Consider the following 22,669-nt stretch of genomic DNA (forward strand, 5'->3'; position numbering starts at 1 on the left):
ACCTTTCCTCTCTCTCTCTCTCAAATCAATAAATAAAAATAAAAAACTGGAGACACTAAAACTCAGGGGATAAAAAGATTTCGCCAAGGTCGCAGAGATGGTCAGCCATGGGACGAGATTTGAAGTATCCTGATTTCCAGGCCAGGGTCTGTAAATGCCATTAGGCCAGTGGTTCTCAAACTTTTTGAAGTTGGGGAGCATTTAAAATCCTACAAATAATCGTAGGCACACTATATACAAATTTCTGTGAAATATGTTATAATAATTAAGTCAAATATTAAAGAAAAAAATATAAAGTCCAAGTGTGCTTTTATGGTAATTAAATGAAATAAATATGACAAAATTAAATTTATTCTGACATTAAAAAACATTTTTATGTTACATTTTTTGAATTATGCTTTTTAGAATTTGTAAAAAAGAGGGGTTAAAAATAAAAAACAACAAAACAGTTATCTTTTTTAATATATAGATACATTCTTAGTAAGATTTAGTAAATTCAGCAGGTCTCGGCACAAATGTGTTAAGTTTTTTTATTCTTGTGTTTCTGAGAAACATGAGCCTGATGTGTCCTAGCAATTTCTTCAATGTTTGGGCATATATTTGAAAAGAAAACTCTCATTTCCTCATCAATACATTAAAGAATTCCTCTCTTTTTACTCTTAATTGTGTTGAGAGTAGAAAATCCTAATTCACATAAATAGAATGTTGAAAATTGTAGTAAAATGCTCAAAGCTTTTTTAGATATTGCCGCATATTCTTCTTTTATAGAAATCCAAAAGGTTTCAAGAGACAATTCCTTATGTTTAATCATCAATCCACAATCAGTGGATATAGCTGCCAGTTCTTCTTCTGTTAATGTTAAACCAAAATCACTTGAAGCTTCCATGAATGGGTTTCTAATCCAATCATATTGTTCAGTGTTAAGTGATGGAAAATGCTATAAATTAAATTCTGCCCATTAGCCTTCAAGTCCTATTTTATCTACACTTAACTTTTGCTCACTTCCAGAATTGGATTCTTCAATATCACGCTTCTTTTTGAGAAATCTACCCATTTTATTTGGGTGTATTTATCTAAAAATAATATAATGATTTGTTAATAATAAACATAATAATGATGTGTAAACAAAAAGAGCGGTATTTCTGTAATGAAATGGTATAATAGAGTAACTATATTTATTTTTGTATCTGGGCACATGCCGTGAACCAGCACAGCTAGTAATTCCAGGTCCCAAATGGGAACGGTGCAGAATTAAGAAAATACGGAATCAGAAGGGCCATGTAATTGCTGCTGGCAAGAACAAAGCGTGCCCCAAAACCGCATCTTGCTTTATTTACAGGGCAAAGTGAGGCCATTAGCAAATCAATGAGCTCTCTGATCACATTTCCAAAGCAACCCAAGAATTTTACCATGTGCAGAAAACCCCCACCATACATATCATCTTAACTTTACACCAAACAAAGGATAGAAGAAACTTGCCTCCAGTTTTTCCGGGGAACATGGGGGGTAGTGTAAACAATCCAGCACCACAGCTTAACAGCCTTTTGCAACCTAATCAGGCAAGTGAGGTGGGGGGTTGGACAGACTGTCAGCCTACAGACAATTCCCCCCACCTCTGTCCCCCCAAAATCTAAACTCCAAAAACCCTGTTTGTTTTTGGTCCCCAACAGGCACATATTTCTCTGGAATACCATAGGGTACACCTGGAAATCTTCTAGGGTGCACAGTGAGCCCCGGCACACACTTTGAGAACCACTGCATTAGGCTGTCCTCTAGGAGAAGGTGGCTATAAGCAAACGGTAAATGTTTTCAGCTGTCAGAATCCTGAGTGTAGGTGCAGAAGGCAAGAGAAGGCTTCAAGGAGTACATAGAATAATATGAGATGGGATTTAAGTAGGCAGAGAGCAGAGGGCATTGAAGCTGAAGGCGGATGCCCTCCATCTGCCCAGGATGTGCCAAGATTGGCATCTCAGTATCAGAAAAAGAAGTAAGCAGATGTTTGTGGCAAAAAAAAAAAAAAAAAGTTGCTACAGCAGTAAAATTAAATCACCTTTCCGGAAGAAATGTAAACCTTTGTAAAGTTAGATGAGAAATCTAAACCTTTGTGCCCTAGCTTAACTGTTTTAAGCAACCAACATCTCCTTGGAAGGTTGAAGAGAGAAGAAGAGAAGAACCTGGCTTGTCTCCTTGCTTAAAGGAAGAGTGTTCCCTGCTGGCAGCTATAAACATTTATGAAAAACCCCGAGGCTTCCTCCCTGGTAGGGCCGCCGGGGCAGAGACGGTCCCCCAGAGCTCGAAAGGGCCAAGTCCAGCTTCCCTGGAGCTTCCCCCAGGAAGGCGGGAGACCTGGCTCACCCTTGCTAATCGTGTTCAGCTCATGGGTCCATAACAAATCTCCCTCTGCCAAAATGGCATGCAGCCTCCAAGACCATGCAGGTGAGGACGGCAGCTGCCGTGGAGGAGCAGTTATAAAATGAGCCCGGATGAGAGGGACAGAAGCCACGTTCGAAGCAGGACAACTGCAGAGATGTAAAGTACATGTAAGGAGGAACTGCGATTGGACAGAGAAATGAATGGTGTGTCCAGCTGGTGAGATGCTTTTCTTATCTTAGATAATCTTCATTATAATTATGCAGTTTAACTAATTTGAGCTTACTTTCCTTTCCAACCTACCCCTGACATATACTACTAATCAAGTAAAGAAGGTAGGCAAAGATGTTCTTGACCATTCATGGCCACATTCACGCTCTTCCTAGTGTCCTTATTTTAGACCTCATATTACCTCCCCCAGGCCTAATTCCTAGTAGTTCAAACTACTGACTTCTTCCTCTCCTTCTCCCTGCCATCCACCATCCCAAACTATTTCCTAGTATTAAAGCCATCCCAGTGCTCAGCAGTACAGTCGCTCCCCTGATGAAAGGCGTTGCTCGTAGAGATGGGTGAGTATCAGGATAATATGTTTGTTTGGTAGCTGGATAGCCTCCAAAAAGATGGACACCATCAATGCCTTTCCTCTCTATGCACACGCTACTCCCTCCCCTTGTGATTGGGCTGTCAGTAGCCTGCTGAACCAATCAAATGCAGCGGAGGTAACAGTCCAGGGCTTCTGAGACCAAGTCACAAGAAACCTTATAGCTTCTTCCTGGTCCTCTTGGAATACTCACTTTTAGGATGCTCTCTTCGGGGACCCTGCTGCCATGGCACAAGAAGCCCAAGCCACATAGAGAGACTACGGTAGATACTATAGTCCAGTCGACAAGTGTGTGTGGTTCACTCTTGTCAAGAAGTATAGGTGGTCCGCCAGCTGACATGAACTGCCAGCCATGTGCGCCCGAGCCTTCAGCTGACTACACAGCCCCAGCCTCCACCTGGAAAGGCCCCAAGTGGAAAACATCCAGCTGCATTCATTTGGCCCACAGAACCAAGAGCAAGAATAACTTTTGGTGTTTTAAGACACTCAGATGAGAGTGGTTTTATAACATAGCAATAGATAAGGAGGACATTTTTAAGGACTTTTTTAAATTATAATTTTATTTTTTTAATGGGGTGACATCAATAAATCAGGATACATATATTCAAAGATAACATGTCCAGGTTATCTTGTCGTTCAATTATGTTGCATACCCATCACCCAAAGTCAGATTGTCCTCTGTCACCTTCTATCTAGTTTTCTTTGTGCCCCTCCCCCTCCCCCTTTCCCTTTCCCTCTCCCCCCTCCCCCCGTAACCACCACACTCTTATCAATGTCTCTTAGTCTCATTTTTATGTCCCACCTACGTATGGAATAATGCAGTTCCTGGTTTTTTCTGATTTACTTATTTCACTTCGTATAATGTTATCAAGATCCCACCATTTTGCTGTAAATGATCCGATGTCATCATTTCTTATGGCTGAGTAGTATTCCACAGTGTATATGTGCCACATCTTCTTTATCCAGTCACCTATTGAAGGGCTTTTTGGTTGTTTCCATGTCCTGGCCACTGTGAACAATGCTGTAATGAACATGGGGCTGCATGTGTCTTTGCGTATCAATATTTCTGAGTTTTGGGGTATATACCCAGTAGAGAGATTGCTGGGTCATAAGGTAGTTCTATTTTCAGTTTTTTGAGGAACCACCATACTTTCCTCCATAATGGTTGTACTACTTTACATTCCCACCAACAGTGTATGAGGGTAAGGACTTTTTTTTTAAGTGGGATGACAAAACTTTGGTTTCTATGGTCCTTGATCCGGTAAAAGATTCTGGGGAGGATTGCTTTGTTGTTCAATCATTCTTTTAATCATTTATCCAATGTGAGCATAATGAAGAACACCTCTGTATAAGGCACTGTGCCGTATGCCAAGGGGCATAGCAAAATACAGGTATCGATTGACTTCAAACCTATGCAACTTACGACCATTCAACTTCACGACCACAATCACTAGCCAAAACTGCTCTGTGTCTGGCAGCGCAAGCATTGCCCAGCTGGGCGTACGACAGTGCTGGCCAATAAAATGTTTCATATGTGTTTAGATATTTTGATATGTTTTGCAATTGGGAAAATGTTTCCTATGGTATTTTTTACACCTGTATTTTTTATTTTTGTATGCACCTGCATTTTGTAATTTTGTATGTTTTGCAAATATTAAAGCAGTTATACTGGTAATGCAGTGTTTTACTTAAACCTGACGAATGTAAAAATAAGAAACAAAATGGTGTAGAGATGATACAAATGGCATAAAATGAACAAAGAAAATTATGATATATAACAATAATGAAAGAAAATTATGATAAAATATAACTTAAAGATTTTTATAACATCATTTCACAGTACTGTACATAGAGCCTACTCAACTTACAACCAAATCGTGTTATGACCGGTCTGTCAGAACCAATCATGGTGATAAGTCAAGCACTAGCTGTAGATGCAAAAACTGTTATTTTATCAAAGGCATTACTATGTTAACAAAAGTGGCATGGTCACTTGAATTTGGATGGACCAAATTCAATCTGTGCATATACTGGGGTGTGCACACACTGGGGTGTGCACATACTGGGGTGTGCACATACTGGGGTATGCACATACTGGGATATGCACATACTGGGGTGCGAGAATATTGGAGAAAATGGGAACAATCTGATCAAGGGAAGGCCCCTGGGTGAGAGGGCACAGAGGAGGCGAGGGAAGCAAGAGAAGCCCTCCAGTTAGATGAGAAAGTAAGGGTCTCCAGGAGAGTGGTGGGCAATAGGTCTGGCTGGAAAGTTGGAACCCAGCCTTTGAGCAGGTCTCAACTGGTGGCAGCCCTCTGAGCCACACTGTCAATATGTCTCTGATAGCCAAAGTCAATGTGATAAGTGCTCTCTGACACAGGCCAGTCCCCGACTGTTCCCAGGCACGAGCTCATTGCTTTACTGAGAGATTAAAGAATGCAAGAATCAGGCCTAAATACATTTCCAAGGGATTCAAACTGTGTATCTTTCAGAGCATAAAGTGCAGCCCTTGTTTGCATTTATGAGCTATAGCAAAGCCCACACATTCACCCCCCCTCCATTAATATTGACGATGGGCCCATGACAATGCTATTAGGTGAGAGAACATGATCATAGCTCAGAGTTAATGGGTGAGGGAATCAATTCTATTTCAACCTCTAGGGAAAGGCTGAAGTTGGAACTGAACGAGGTTTACAGGCATCGCCCGCAAAATATTAGCTGACCTGGATTCCCAACTCTGTGGGTAACTTGGGTGAGTCATTCTCCCTCCCTGGGCCTCAGTTTCCCACAGGGCAGAGCATCTCTGAGGATGCTGTAAGCTCTGACAGTTCATCATTCAATGGGAGGAGACATCTTAAGTGGAAGGAAGAAAAGGGGTGAAGTATGACCTCCCTTTTGTATGTATGAAGTTCACACACAGACATCTACCATGAACTTCAAACCACATCCGTGGAATTCTGCTCAAGCCCTAAACGCATCCGTGTTCGGTCAGCGCCGCGCACGACTTGGTGCTTGGCTGAGCGTGAGCTCAAACCTCAGATCACGTGTAGCTGCCTCTTCCCCAGGGCATCTGGGGATTGTGATCGCAAGTTTCTCCCTGCACACCTCGTTCTGGAGGTCAAACTTCATTATTGTGGGCTCAAACGTCATCCACTTAGACTCAGCTTTACGCATGAAATGCTGTCAGAATTCACTGGGAAGGGGGAAATTTTCTTCATCAGATTTTTATTCTCGCCCTTCTCGGGAAGGTAATGTAACTCCATTTCGACACACCATAAATTCACTTCAATGAGTTGGAAAAACGATGTTCAGCCTCTCGTTAATATTTAAATAGCTCATTAAGAGCCTGTATTTTACAATAAGAAAGAAGTTACGAAGCTCATGATAAAATGAATTACCAGCTCATTGACTTACGAGCTGAGTGCTCTCAAGTTTAATTTGAGGGAACAGCAGTTTTATTTCAGATCCCATGAAACCTCACAGCAGTGCAGGTGCCAACGCCTCTTCCCAGGCTTGAGAACTGAGATGCGCTTGCCTCTACGCCCGCAAGGACCGCCTGCCTCAGAAGTCGAGGTGCAGACAGAGACGCGCCCTCTGCTGACACCAGGGTGTGGCCGTCCATGCTCCTTCTGAAACGATGTTCCCCTCCCATCTGCGTGGGTGGCTGTCCCCACCTGTCATCTGAGTTAGCACCATGAACCACTTTTCACTGCTAGACAACCAGTTAGGGTTCAGAAGACAGAATTGAGGATGGTACTGGGACCCCAATCCTCATCTGTTCTGATTTGTGGGAATTCATGGTAAAATGGGCCACCGAGCAAAGTTGGCTTTGGACCCCTCGCTTTGATGTATGCCCTGATGTACACCCAAAAGCTGTCCTCTCCTTTCTCCTTTGAGCGGGTGAAAGGCTGAGTGAGCGAGGATAGGGCTTGGGGCAAAGAAAGCCATGTAGAAGAAAGACGGCCTTGTTCTGAAAACCAAGAGGCACTTCCAAGAATCAAGAAAGAGTGGGTAACATACCGGAGCCTGACTGTCTGGGTTCAAATCTCAGCTCTTCCGCTCACTGTCAGTGTGACGTCAGGCCACGTTCCTTCACCTCTCTGTTCACGGGTTCCCTCATCTGCAAAATGGAGTATAACAGAGCCTTCCACGTGGGGATGCTGGGACCACTAAATGACATCACACATATGAAGCACTCGAGTAGTTCCTGCTCATGCTCCATGTTTGCTGTATTATTGTTGGGGCCAAGGGGATTCTGTAGAGACGAAGAGAGCCAGAAAATGGAGCTGGTCCCACACCTGCTGGCCTTTGAGGAGACCGCGACCAGCCAACACGCACAGCCTTCCCGGGTCCTCCGCACGGGGGAACGACACGAGTCAGGAACAGCTCCTGGCCTCAGCCCCTGAATTGGGAAACGGGAGTAAGGAGGGTCCGGAGTAGAACCTAACACATGCGTGAGAGTGACAAATGCAATGAGTGGACAGTCAGGACACATGGCTCCAGTCCAGGTTCTGGCTTGGATTATACACGGGACCCCACAGTGGTTGACTCGGATGGCCCCCATGGTCCTTCCCAAGGGGAAGACAGGGACGCCCTGGAGTCCAGCACCTCTGTCCAACACCCCACTCTGGGGAAGTGATTTGCTGACCATGTGGCCGCGGTGCCCATTGGAAACCCTGGCTGGCATCCCTCCTGCCTACTTCAGCTCACAGGATAGGTCTTATTCTCGGTCTCGGCTGCCTTCAACTCACCCCTGCCTCTGACTTCAATGAAACAATGGTGCTGGAAAGTCTGTGTCCATTACACCTGCCACATCTGTGAAGCCCCTACCTTCCTAAGTACCTCAAATTTTCTGGGGCCCCATGGATCACAGCCTAGTGACCACATCCTTTTTGCCTTCAGTAAGATTTGCTTTTTTTCAAGGGAAACTTTGAGATAACTAAAATATAGTTGTTTTTGTCCTGCCCAAAATAACAGCATGTGTTCTAGATGATGTCAGCTCACTGAGCCGTCAAAGACACTCAGGAGAAATCAAATACTCTTCATAAATGGTGTTGCCCACACTTACACACACACACACACACACACACACACACACACACACACACACACACACACTGCTCTTTAAATCACCATATAGGAAGAGTCAGTAAAAGATGAAGCGTTCGAGTGCAGAAAGAGGAGGATTTTTTTATATACTCTCACTCATTTTTCCTTCAGGTTGACTCTGTGGGCTTTAAAAATCCAGCTGAGTCCTGATTCTTATCTGCCTCAAGCTGAGTAAAATATTTGGCAATCAGAACTCAGTAAGAAACTTTGCTGAGAGGGAAAAAAATAGAGCGGACCACACTCGGTGCTTCCCCTGCTCCGTGTCTCAGCAATGTTAATGGGCCGTGCAGTGAGAGGTAGGGACACAGGGTGACCTGCAGCATTGGTACTATAATGCGAATGTCTTATTTGGGGAGCTTTATTGAATTTTCGGCAGGTGGGTGATAGCCTTCCCACATCTTGAGCTCACATCAAGTGTCTCTTGACTGATTGGTGTCTTCTCTCTTTTATATCCTCCCTGGAGGAATAAATCCAATTGAAAAGAGCAACACAACTGTTTCTACTCAATGAGACATGTTTCCTATGAAATTAAATTCTTTATTAAAACATATAAGTACGGGCATTAATTTGAGTTAGCATAAATGCCATACTTAAGTGGGTTGCTTATTTCAAAGTCAGACATGTAAACACATAGGTATAAATCAGATGCTTTGCTCATTGAGATTTAACTTTCTGGAAGGACTATTTAAACCAGTAGGGCTTTAACTTATGGGTATTCCTGGAAATTTTGAGAATCTCTTCAAAGTTATCAGCTCCCCCTTGTAACAATGCACCCATAAGCAACATGTCGCTACATTTTGAAAGTACACATGGATTTCCTGAAGCCCATTCATGAACCTCTCTCCTTTTCCCAACCCCCAGGGTCTAGAGACCCAGGTCAAGAACCCCTGACTTGGTTCTCACCCCCCATTCTCAGCTTAGAAACTATGCTTCTCTGCCCTTAAGTTTTTGTAATATTAGAGTTAGAGCAAAATTTCTTCTCCAACCCAAATACTGTTTCGGGTTTTCAGACTTAGTAGTGTTTGGCATCAAAAGTTCACACACAGTTTCCTTTACTATGGTTTCAACTGCCCTGACAAACACTTCTTCCAATTTAATGAAGGATGTCTTCTTTTTTCCCTCTGACTTGGTATCTCTTTGTATTTGTTTTTCACCTTATAACCAAGAAAAGAGAAGAAAAAATTGTTTAAAAAATAACAAAGCCTTACTAATCCTCACAAAAAAAGAGGTTTTTTTTTTTTCTTTTATTAGGAGGGTTTGATTTTTACTTGTCTTTTGACAAACGTATTTAAAGTCCTACACTCCTCAAATCTGATGGCTGAAGAGATTATTCAGGGCATTCAAACTGGACAAGACAGAAGTGGAGCCCAGAGCATTCGTTCCCTCATCTGTAGAATGAGGCTGCTGATTACAATAATAACCTTGCAGGATTGCCAGGAGGATTAAAGGACACAATGTGTGTAAAGTTCCTGGCCCAGCCCCTGTCATACACCAGCTAAGAGAAACTGTTCAGTGGGCACAAGCAAAGGAAACTACAGTACCATGGACAGCTCTGTTTGGTCAGCCATTTTGGAGGTGGTCTTCCTCTATTGAGAACGACTATCTGGTTTTGAACAGGACAGTAGCCACTTAGACCATCTCTGTCTTTCTGTGAAAGTGCATTTTACCAGACAAAGGGATCTAAGTGCTCGGAGGTCTTGCTGGATTAGATACGTGAATTTCCTTTCTGTGTCCTGAGGCTAAGTCCTCAGGGGGCCATCCTTCACAGCTCCTTGTTCCCTGCAGGTGAGTGCAGGGCTCTCTGTTCTGACTCCATCCTTAAAGATGGTGTTTCTTGACTAACATTCATTTCTTAGGGGAAAATAATCTGGCCCCTCCCTGTACCTCCCTTGGCCTGATTTGTGAGTTTCAATGCAATTTTCTACTACATGTAGGACAGCCAACTCCTACAAGTTAAAACACCAGCCAAGGCAGTATCTTTCTAAATAAAACGTAACTAAATGTTAGCAGGCTTCCTTGTCACAGCCGAGCAGGAGCTGTGAGGGGGGTTGAACAAGCAGGTGGACATGGGCTTTGATAACAGTCATAAGCTGCTTGAATTCCCGCCACGTGCTGCTCCATGTGGTTTCCCGCACGAGAGCACGTGCATCTCTGTCCCATCCCCCTTCCCCAAGCAGGGTTCTTGACTCTTCAGCGCACCACTTGATGGCAATACTGTGGGCTCTGTAGTTTCACTTCTGAAAAATTACATGTTAAAATCAGAATTTTATAAAGTGAATGTCATTTTATCATTGGTTGACGTTACAATTAAGTGTCTCTTTTTAACTTTGGATTGTCCCTGACTGTAAGTGGCTCTAAACACTTCTGTTTCCAGCTATTCTGCCTCCTGCCACACTAGGTCTGTCACTTGTTAGGAGTTTGATTATTATGTATCAACTTTTCACTAAGGCAAGTCTTGTTACTATTTTCCTGAACAACAGTTAAGAGCCTCATGTCTGTTTTTCCACCTTTTCTCCCCACTTTCAACCCAAAGCTGCAAGATTAATTTTCCTTAAAATACTTCACTGTGTATAAAATTCTATATAAATCCCTAACCCTGGTGTCCAGTGTGCTTTTTGATAGTGTCCCCTGCTCGTTTTTCCAAATAATTAACCCTTCATATGCCAAAGGGATTAATAATTCCTAAAAAATTATATTCTTCTACCTTTATACGTGTTCCTCTGTCCTTCTGGGATGATCTCACCCTCTTCATAAAATCCTCCTGTTCTTCACGGTCACCACAATCCCCATTCTTCTGTATAATATTTGCTAAGTAACAATAAAAGCTAACATTTAGTAAGCACTTAAGAGATGCTAGGCACTGGCCTAAGCCCATTACAGGCATTATATGTCATTTATTCCTAGCAAAAACAACCTATTAGAGCTATACTTTGCAGAGCAGAAAACCAAAGTTTACAAAGTTGGGCTTCTTTCCCAAGATGTTAGAACTATTGACTAGTGAAACAGGATTTTAACCCAGGCAGCCTGAGTCTGAGGCCCTCACCTTTCAACCTCTCTCCTGCTACCCCTAGCCCCTAGCACTTGACTAACTCAGGGTATACATGATCCCACTTCCATCTTGAATTATAATTATCACTGTGTCTTTGTCTTCCTTTTGTTCAATCTGGATAGTAAATGCATTGCCCAACTTTGTCCTATTTATCTCTATCTATAACCAGCACAATGCCTGACACTTGAGTGAAAGAAACTTTAATAAGAGAAGGGAGGGGTCTGTGACCATGAGCTGGAATAGGGTAACTATCATTCTAAACACATTCTACAACTCTTAAAGAAATGCCTACTTGCTGGGGCAAGTGGTCAAGGAGTTCACATCACTTCCGCCAAACAGAGCCCAGAGCCTAGAGGCTAAACTTTTCAACTAGCTCTTTCTTCCACCTTGACCAAAGGGTCTACAATGGGATAAGAGCAAGAGTCGTGGTGTGGTTCACCTCAGAGAGAGAATGAGGGACCTGAGGGAAGCCTGCCAAGCCTCTGTCCGCGGCCGAGCTGCCTGGGGATTAGAACAAAGAGATTGAGGATGGAAAAGGAGGGAGTGGACAGCTGACCACTGGTGAGGTTACCTCATACTCTGATTGTATCAGTCAGAGTCCCTGCCCCCACATATTGGGTGATTTGAGAAAAGTGTAATAAAGTGACTCTTCTCAAGAGTGTGGTAAGGTGTAGGAAAGCCATACAGATGGTGCTTTGTCCTGGGGTTTGAAACATGAGGGGTATTACCACCCTTAGGTGTGAGGGCCAGGAAAGAAATGGGGAACCTGGAGACAGAGAAACTGTCCAACAAGGTCAAGGGACCCAGCAAGCCCATGGCAACCTTGGAGCAAGGCTGCCAGAAGAAAAACTACCCCAAATTCATTCTTTCTCCTGCTAATCTACTTCCTATCCCTAGATGATGCCATCTGTAGAGGCCAGCCTCCCCAGGCACAGGGCTGGGTGAAACAGGGTGTCGGGGGATCTGTAGGAGGAAAGGGAATACAGCTCTCATGGTCTAGGCATAGTCCACCAAGCACAGACCCTCAGAGCACGTTATGGGCTGAATTGTGTCACTCCATTCCCAAATTCATATGCTGAAGCCCTAACCCCCAGTCTGACTATATTTGGAGACAGGGCTTGTAGAGAAGTAATTGAATGAGGTTACAAGGATGTGTCCCTAGTCCAATAGAACTGGTGCCCTTAGGAGATGTATATACATCTCTGTGCATACACAGAGGAAAGACCATGTGGGAACACAGCGAGAAGGTGCCATCTACAAACCAAAGAGGAAGGAAGTCCTTAGGAGAAACCAAATCTGCCAACACATTGACATCATGATCATTTAGAGCCAGAGTTTGGGCTTAAAGCCAATCTAACAGACTTCCATGCCAGGACCCTGACTTAAACTCAAGAACTCTAACCTGTTGACCACGAGTTACATTCAACATGGAAATGTATTTTGCTAGACTTGTATCCAGTGTTGGGTTTAACTGAATGAGTTTCCGATGCTGAAAGATAAGATTTCACATTAGTATCTAGATGTTCAACTTCTCTTTAAACCTCAGAAGATCTGGCAACTCTGGGACCACTTTCTAGAATGGCTGTAAACAACCTGAGATAAGCTGCATTTGTCCAATTCTAAGGCATCCACACCAAACAGCCTACCACCATCATGCCTTCGTCACTCATTTAGTTACTATCTGTTCTCAATAAACACTGTGATGGTCAGTCCCCAACCAGCCCAAGCCATTTTCCAAAGGGAACACACATGGATATCAGTACCCCCAATCAATATGCTAACCCGCAAAGGAAATAGATACAGCCAGTCAAGATGTTGGAAACAAGAGAGTTAAATTATGAAGTCAACCCACCGTTGTGCAGAATAGAGGGAGGGTAAGTTGCCTTAAGGAGACAAATGTTCCCTAGGTATGCAGTACAGGACAGAAACCTGATGGTACATGTAGACACAACTGAAGAAAGAGTCCATGGATATGGGGTTGGACAACCATGAAAGCCTAGAAAGTAGAGTCAGAAGCTAAAACTGCTGATAACCAGCCAGGTACCATTCAGGAAGAGAAGCAGAAATACACCTGCCCATTCTCAGGACAGAGAAGATCCACTGTGCAATAAATGCATTGTCATAGCAACCGTCTGAGTCATCTTATCTACCTGCTCTGGGTCCACGCTCACCAAACCTCCTCCTCTTAAGACTCTGGTTTCCATGTAGAAAATGACTCGGCCTCTGCCACGCCCCCAGGGATGTGTGGATACTAGTTTTCTTGCACATCCACATACTAGCTTTCTGATTGATTGCATCAGTTTGAGGAACTTTAATGGGTTTGCACCTCTCAAGATCAATTTGACTCTCCATGCCCGGAAAAATCTAGTTTCTGAGCCTGTAAGACTGAGAGCCAGATGTTCCCCTGGAGGCCACTTGGGAGCCAGCATGCTGGCCTCCTGGCAAGGTTCCTCTTCTCTCCCCTCCCCTGTCCCCATGCACATGGCAAGAACCTCATCTTTGGCCATATGGTCTCTTTTTTTAAAAAATAATAATACATCAGCAATTTAACAGGTATCTTCTGGACACAGTGCCTTAATGAAAAGGAGAAACACTTGGATCTGGATGTCCACATGTGGCTAAATTAATTAAAATTAAATAAAATAAAAAACTCAGCTCCTCAGTCATACTAGCCACAGTTCAAGTATTTATATTGATGGCTACATGCGGCTAGTGGAAGGTGCATTGGACAGCTCAGTTATAGGACATTTTTATCATCTCAGGAAGTTTTTTAGGACAGTGCTGACGCTGATAATGGAATTCAGATAGGAGGGAGAGATAAGTGTGAACAAAGTACTTTCTGAAGGCTTTCAAATGATACCTCTTGGGTTTCTAGATGCTGCATCCATAGGTGAGGCCAGGCCACTTGCCACTTGCAGAAGCAGAGTGAGTGACAGCAGTGAGTGGTAGAAGTCACAAGTCATTCTCTCAGAAAGAGAGGTTCAGGTCATGCCTCACTAGTCCCCCAACTAGGGATGAACTGGGAGGAAGTTCTTCACGGATGCTTCATTACTCTCCGGCTACGTGCCTGCCAAACGCTAAGCCTTGGACCAGCTCAAGACCCGGCCCTCACTGCAGCTCCACATAGGGGGTCCCCAAGGACAGAGAAAGACCAAGCTCTCCTATCCAGGTCGCCCTGCCCAGGCGTCCCTGCCAGTGAGCTCAGACATTCTGCATCAGCACTTGGGGAGGATGGCATGGTAGGGTTACCAAGGCTATTTTACAGACAGCACTGAAGCTCAGGAGATCTAAATAAACCCTTCTTGGTAAAAGGTGTAGGAGTTTCAGTGAAGCCAACGTTTGAGTCCTGATTCCCCAAACCCTGGCTTAGTGCTTCTGCTTCTTACCACATGTTGCCTCTTTCAAGAAAGCTCCCAAGATTGCAAACCATTTGGCCAAGGGGCAGAAAGCTGGAACACATGGTATGGAACCTGGAAGAAAAAAGGATGTTTCTGTACCACCGTGCTCTTGATGGCAAGGCAACGGACCAGGACACAGAGGAAGCCCAGCTTAGATCAAGGGAGAGACGAGGACGGATGGGAGAGTAGGGGAGGTGGCAGGGGGAGGGAGAGGGGAACTTGGCAGACACGCTTCCCTACGACAGGTGCTCCGATCCATAGCCTGTGAATGGTGCTACTTGTCTCTTTCCAGCGACATAGAGATGCTAGAACCATAGAGTGAAATCATAGGTGAGAAAATCTTTGGGAAGAGGGTAAGGAGCTCAGAAGATTATAAGTCTCCTGCTTCTCAGAACCCAAACACAAGGAAAGCTAAAATAAACAGACATTTTTTTCTCAACCTTTTACTTTCATGAAAGAGATAAATGTCAAAGAAATCAAGCTTACATCAGACAGATTATATATAAATTTCCCCCCAGGAGTCCACATGTCCGCAGAGGTTCAGCTCAGCCTCCTATACTTGCCCAGCTGGAGTCCTAAATAATGAGAATTACTCATAATGAAGTAACAAGTCCCCGGCAGATCATGATGGTCCTTCTGAATTAATAGGAGCAGCCCTTAGGCTTCATACAACAGCTTCCACTGTACTCCAAGTATCGGGACATTAGTGGTCTGTGTGTAAGAGAGCTGACAGCCCTCTTTTACCAGAATATTACACTTCTATAGTTATCCTGAATGATGAGGATTTTATTTATTACTGAAAAATTATTTGGACTTGTCACTGACTTTTCTGAAGGAAGGTAAAATGGTGGAGGGGGGGGTCCATTTTCCTTGAGTTTTAACTTTTGATTTAGTTTTGTTTCATATTGTATGGGTCACCATGGAAAATGCTTTAATAATAGGGTGTGGGAAGTTTCACTTAATGATAGGCTTCCCAGGAATAAGAGAAGAACAGAAAAAGAAATAGAGAGAAAGACATAGAAACAGAGAGAAACTGAGCCACAGTAAACCTAATGCCATCATGTTTTCACCTGCAAAAGGATTCCTAAACCCCCAGAGGACCCACAGGGCTTGATCCAATTTTCCCAAAGCAAAAGTCTACATATCATATATCTAATAGCCTTCCCTGCCACACCACTTCCAAACTCAAAAAGAGTCTCCCGGAAGCGGAGGCAGGGCGAGTGGCTGACAAGACCGAGCTCTAGTGGGTGTAATGCCGTCTAGTGCAATCCTTCGGGTAATATTTCTTAGCTTTTCAGATGGTTCTCATTTCAGCTTGAACCTATTGATCTCCTGCCCGATAATCTGGGCAGCTAGGATGCGCGCTGTTTACTAAGGAGGTGTTTCTACTGAGGTGTTAACTACCCTTCAGCCAAACACGGGCCTCCTCCTTCTCTCCTCTCTGGTTTCCCCCCTCCCCTTGACATCGGAACAGATGTACACCTGGAGGTTTGTATTACATTTCCAGGGAAGTGACTCCTGCCCGAAGTTACCTTGCTATGGTTTAACTGTTTCTGTCCGGCCCCCCGCCCCCCGCCAGATTGATATGTTGAAACCAAACTCCCAAGGCAATGGTATGAGGAGGTGGGATCTTTGGGAGGTGATTAGGTGGCTGCCTGAGAAAACTCCTCTTCCTGCCTCTACAGGAAATATTAGACACAGTCCTGAAAGCCCGGGGCCCATCTTAGAGATTCAGCGAAGCAACCCAGCCAGGTGTGTTCTTTCACAACTGTCACTTATGTGGGGGGGGGGGGGGTCTCCTTGTGTCACCTAAGCCCAGTTTGCCACATGGAAAGCTTGCTCCCGTTGATTCAAGCATTCAGGATTTTAGTTGTATTTAGCAGGAGCAACAGGGAAAAGGATGTCTACTACTCTATCTTTCCGGAGGTGGAAGTCACCCGCAGCACATCTTTAAAGTATGAATTTATTGACAATGTTTAAAAATCAGATTTCAAATAAGAATCCAAAGATCTGGCTTCTTTTAAAAGGTGGACTGTCTGGCAATGCTGGACTCACACTTCACAGCAGAAGCAAACAGCTAGAGCTGTAGCGTCCGTGTGCTCGTCCACCAGCCACACGCGGCTGTATAAGTTGGAATTTAAATGAACTAAAATTAAATAAACTAAAAATCTAACTCCTCAGTCACACTGGCTACATGTGACCAGTGACTTCCGTATAGAACACTTCCGTCATGCAGAAAGTCATACTGTACACGGGCCGCACACGATGGGGCTTGTACGTGGGGGCATACACGATGGAGCATGCCTGCCCAGTCTGCCCACTCCACACCACCTGACAACATAGTAGGCCATCCAGCCATTTACTTCCCACGCTGACCAGTTTGTGTGTACAATTCTTGGCTTGATGGGTCGGTAGAATTTCCAGCGTGCGGGGTTACAGAGGCAGGCGTCCAGGGGCACAGTCCCGCAGGCACGATGAGCAGAGAAGGGGCTGCGACCCAGGAAGGCCAGGCCATTGCGTCTGGATGGAAAGTACGTGCAGAATTGGGGGAACAGCCTTGGCAGGTGTGTCCCCACTGTGCCCCTAACTAGCTTTGGGGCTGGGCTAAAGTATTAGCCGAACTCACCTTGGCCTATCTCCCTATTGCTCTCTCTATTCCAACTGAGATCTCGGTCCTTGGATGTCCCAGGCCACTTCCTCCTTCGAGACTCACCCGGCCAGTGTCTCCGCCTGGACCACTCTGCACCCCGGGGTGCACCCCACCTGCTGGACCAACTCCACATGCCCAGCTGACCTCTCGGGGAACTTCCCCGGGCCAGCTGAGGCCCCGGCCCCGTGTGCTCACAGTGCCGGGTTCGACTGCACGGCGCTCATCACGTGTGCATTCACCCACCACCGGAGCAGGCGCTTCGCGGTGTCTCTCCTGGGAGACCCAGGCTCATCACGGCTGCCTTGTTCACGGTTGTGTTCTCTACACTAGCAGGGGGACTGGCACCGAGTCAACACCGAGCAAACACTGATGACATCAAGATATGAAAGTTCATTAGACCTTCGTTTCCGCATCAGCAAAATGAAGCAACAGTAACTACGGCCCCTGCGTTACAAACAGATTACAAGGATCAACCAAGACACAGAGATTATTTTAAACTTTAAGACAGAAAAACTATAAGCATGTTAAGCATTGAAAGGAAAGCTGTTGAGTGTTAGTTATTGACCAAAGATGCTGATGACTCTGTTAAAAATAAATTCGCTTTAGAACTCGGGGGCTTTTTCAGAGGCTGAAGCCCTCAGAGTTGTTAGAAAGTGGCTGGACTGCTCTGAACTGTCCCTTTAAAATGCCCGAGTGATTGCCTAAGGTTTTGCTTGGTGTTAACTATCTTGTAGCTTTATTTTAGTCTAAAGCCTAATGAAAGTACATTTTATGTCTTAGCTAATCACCTCCAAGTCAATCAAAGAGTGACGAACTTTCTAGATTAGACCCCAGTTTCCCTGCCTAGTAAAGGAGAAGTCATTGCTACTCTGTTCAACTCACAGGTTTGTAAGGACCAACTGAGACGACCAATGGGAGCACAGCTGACAAATCCTGTATGAAAGTGCTGTGTTCTTCCTTGCAAGCAGTTCTTGGGCTCCTTCCCCCAGGGTGCTGTGCTTGCAGAACTGGGAGGCCTGGCCCGCGGCCAGCGTAGGCTCTACCTCTAAAGAGAATTCCATCAGAGTGGCACTGGGTGAGCTCTGAAGGCTGACCCCCGCGGGGCCAGGAAGATAAGAGCTCACTGTGAGCTTTGCCGGCACCGTCCCGCATTTTCAGACACCCCACCCCTGGGGGGGAGCAATGCGGTAATGACGGCCACTGACCACAATCGAGCACCCAGGACCACACGCCAGGTGCTTCTGCTCTACCGCCTACAGCGAAGAACGTCCGAGGCAGAGCAGAATGACCCCAGGAGGGGTGGGTCAGCGGAGCCTCGGGACAGCCACAGCCATTCGGGACAAGGTGAGGCAGGTGCAGCAGCAGCATTCACCTCTGTGCAGCAGAGGGCAGTGGTGGCCTCAGTGAGGTCACCCCCAGTGGTCTGGGAGTCCTGCAGGTGTGGGAACCAGGCAACAGCCCCTCGGAGCATGGCTCTGGCCCTCTGACGCTCGGGATTAGCCCCGCGGAGCCTGGTCCTGGTCCGGCCCAACCCCAGTGACCACCCCCCGCCTACTCCCACCAAAACACACACACACACACACACACACACACACACACACACACAGGCTTAGACACATTCACACATAATCACATACATATACACACTAACACACATGCATACACACAGCAGGGATTTTCCCAAACTAATCCCTACAAAAGACCTGTTTAAGCCATTTAACATTAATATTGAATCAAAAACAGGGGGATTGTTGTTTAAGGGAGGGAAGCCTGCAGGCTGTTGTTTTTTTAACTAAGAAAAGGGATTTCACCAGGTAGGCAGTAGTTGGTGTGACCAACAGACCAGGATGTTGTTGTCTTAGAGATCAAAGGACCTCATTCCAGCCCCAACTCTGCCACTGTCTGATGTGACCTGAGGCCTGTCACTTCCCTCTCTGTGCTCTAGCCGAACTCTAACATGAAATGTAATGTCAGTCGCAACATTCCAATAACTTCCGTGGCTCTCTGCTCCCCCTCCCTGCTTTCTTCATCTTTCTAACGGAAAACGGGGGAGGTGCCCGCGGTCCCCAAGAAACAGTGGAGCTCAAGTACAAGAAGCCAGTTGGACCGGGCGAGCTCCCTTCCTCCCTTCCTCCCTTCCTCTCTTCCTCCCTTCCTCCCTTCCTCTCTTCCTCCCTTCCTCCCTTCCTCCCTTCCTCTCTTCCTCCCTTCCTCCCTTCCTCCCTTCCTCTCTTCCTCCCTTCCTGCCTTTCTCCCTTTCTCCCTTCCTCCCTTCCTCCCTTCCTCCCTTCCAAAGGTACTTAAAATGAGTTCAGGCATTGGTGGAATGCAAGGCGTGGCTTTAAGGCATGTGGTTTTATTTGACTAAATTAGAAACCAGGAAAGAGGTCGAAGGAAGTCAGATGGTGCTTTTAAAGGGAACTGAGTGCCTCCCGTCCTTTTCCGCCGTTGGTGGGACCCCATAGGAGGCTGGGTGGAGTTGGGGCGTGAAACCTGCAGGCTTCTGCTTTAGGAACTGGGCTTCGGAAGGATGGATGGAGGGAAGCAGGGCCAGATTTTAGCAAAATTATGAGGTCAGTGACATTTCTGTTCTGTGTTCCTCCCATTGAGGGCACCTTCATGACCCATTTTTGGGACAGCCATCCAATGGCTTCGTGACAGACACAACTCCCTCCTGACTCTTCCCATCTGCACAAAACTGCCCTGGTTAAGTCCAGTGCTCTAGCTGTCACCTGATTTCAATGTAGGGAAATGCCTTTGGGTCCCTAAAAGCCACTTCATTTCAACAAATAGGTACTGCTATCTGTGTGGGACCAGATCTATGCTAGGAGACCAAATAGGACATGGCTCTGTCCTCAAGGGGCAGCTGCAAGGCTGACGCTTGAGAATGTCCCCTCTTGCCTCTGTCCCTGACAATTCCAGGCAGTGAACCTGAGCGCTTGAAGGTGACTTGAGAGCCAAGCTGGCTTTGGGCCTGCCCTTCCGCCGCCCTGGGCCATCCAGAGGAAGCGAGCGTCCTGCCAGGGCCCGTGCTCACCACCCTCTCTGCATACTGAACCGGACAACTGAACCCCAGAGGTCCCCGTGTCTTCCGTATTTCCGATCACAGGGTCCAAATGTCCTGCTTATTGATAATGCCTTCGGAAGTCTGCTTTCTTCTTTCGCCAAGGGAATTGTGTAAAATGTCCATTTCCTCAAATCAAACCATTTCCAAGAGAATTAGCCAATGTGTTGACTTTTTAAAAATAACAGCATAGGGAAGGGATGGCTTGGACTCTGCAAGAAATGATAAAAAAGAAATTAACTCTTTGTAGATTTAACTTTCAAAGCACAGCATCCTATTGCGATGGAGCAATAGCATGCCTCTGCCTTCTGCAACTGAAGCAACTGGTTTCCCCTCCATCAGTCAGAAGACCTGGATACTCACTCTCCGTCATTTCTGAAGAGGCGAGGATGGAGCCCCTCCTAACAGCGCTCATGTCCTTCAGTGGTCCATGCTGCTGCTCTCGGTGCTGAGGATGGCCAAGCGGACTGAGCAGTCACGCCCGGCAGCTCTGCCCCATGGGTGTCAATTGGGGGCCCCTGGAATGCCAGGCTTTCCATCAGAACCCCACGGAGGGGGTGTGACCGGACCTCAGGACAGTGGGTTCTAGCCCCAGCCCAGCTGCCGTCTCAGGAGCCGGGACCTGAACCGAGGACCCTCCTTCCCCAGGTCTCAGTGTCCTCATCTGGAAAATTATGACTTGGGCTGGGATACGGGCTACTTTTGAACCAGTCACAAAGTTCCCACTGACATGAAGAAAGACGAGGACGATGCAACGAGCTCCCCTTAAAGCCAAACCTAGTCCGTCTAAAAGCCTGCGTTTAGGTCTTTCTTACCTGTAATGTTAAAACTTCATTTCAAAATATTAAGTGACCATTTTGTTTTGGCTTGGTTTTGTTTTTACTGTCTTAACTTGGTAAAATGAAGAAAGAAAGAAAGAAAAAAGACAACTCTGTTGGTCCCCCAAATACCTTCTGAACTGCACTGACCCATCAGATTGACAGGACTGAGAACCAATGGAAGGGAAGCTCTCAGAGTTCCTTTGCGGCTCAGACGCCCTCTGCCTGACCGCCGCCCTGCTGCAGGTCAGCTCCGCGCGGCCCTTCCTGAGAAAACTGGTAGTTATTTGTCTAGTTTTCTTTATGGTTCTCAACGATGGTTGCACTTGTATTCACAAAGCAGCCTTTAAAAAAATACTGAATTCCCAACACCCCTCCCCCCCCCCCAAACTATTGAATCAGAGGCCTGGGAGTGAGGCCCAAGCAAGGGGGCGTCGCTGGAAAGCTCCCCAGCCAGTGCTGGTAACGAGCAGCCGGGAAAGAGCCCCGGACTCACATACTCACAGGTCTGACCGTGTAACAGACTTACTCAGAGGAACATTCGTAAAAATTCAGATTCCTAGCCTCTGCTCCATAGTCACAAAATCAGAAACTCTAAGGGCCCACAGGATCTTTGTTTTCAAAACATATCATTGCAGGTAAGCCCCAGATTGATATTTAGGAATCACAGGTATCTCTCACATGTTCAGAGTCGAAGGATCTCTGGGAGGCTCGTTGCTCCTCGATGTGTCTTTCTGACATAAAGGCCACAGCTGAAATGTCCACATCCAGTACCCATTCCCTGCCTCCCAGCACCCTCCTTTGGGACATCTCTGTCCAGGAAGTCGAACTTCCATTGTGACATCACTGAATTCATGGAACCAAAGGAGGGATGGACAGGTGGTGCAGCCAGAGAAGGGAAAGTGTCGGAAACAGGTTTCTCTGCCCAATTCTACGTCCTGCCTGGACCTGGGCACGTCATCTAGTTGAGCTGCTTTTCAGGACTGGTGGCTGTGACGAGGGCTGGCCACACACCCTCCTGCACAGATCTCCGAGTTCCCAAGTGCAGTTCGGCCCAGGCACTGGCCATTACGGGTCACAGCAACCTCTCAGTGACAGCGTTCATGCTAGACAGCTTGCTCTGAATAACAAGAAGTGAAATGTTCGCCAAAGCTCAGCTGTCGATCATTTGTATTTTTATCAGATTAAGCCTCCCTTTGAGATGCTGAAACCTTGGCTTGTTATATTCCTAAGCAGATCCCAAAGGAGTTAGAGACCTTCACAAAATCATATTAAGTGTCCAAAGGCTTTTGCACTAATGAAGTGGTTGGGACAAAAATCTACTCCAAGGCAGAGAGGTGATAAATGAGAGCAACGAGTCGTATCCAGAGCTCAGAGGCCGTGCTTCTGCCTCCAAATCCCTGTGAAATTCTCCTGCAAGTTCCCAGGGTTGCAGTAACATCCAAAAGAGAGTTGCTCCACCACAAAGCCTCCAACCAAAAACATCAGCCCTACAGCTCTGCCCTTCTTAGCTCAGTCTCCTAGCCCAGGGTTACGACGTGGTTGTTTAGAAAAGCAAGTAACAGATTGGAGGACATCAAGCTGGACCTTGAGGGAACATGCGTAGAATC

At 45.9% G+C, this 22,669-nt stretch overlaps 1 pseudogene; it reads right to left on the reverse strand.

Annotated features, from left to right (window-relative positions):
- LOC136381432 (ribonuclease H1-like) overlaps positions 1-22,128 on the reverse strand; it is a 37,773-nt pseudogene extending 15,645 nt beyond the window's left edge.
- Positions 22,129-22,669: the final 541 nt, after the last annotated feature.

The sequence above is a fragment of the Saccopteryx leptura genome, chromosome 9 (assembly GCF_036850995.1).
Source record: "Saccopteryx leptura isolate mSacLep1 chromosome 9, mSacLep1_pri_phased_curated, whole genome shotgun sequence".
Taxonomy (NCBI): domain Eukaryota; kingdom Metazoa; phylum Chordata; class Mammalia; order Chiroptera; family Emballonuridae; genus Saccopteryx; species Saccopteryx leptura.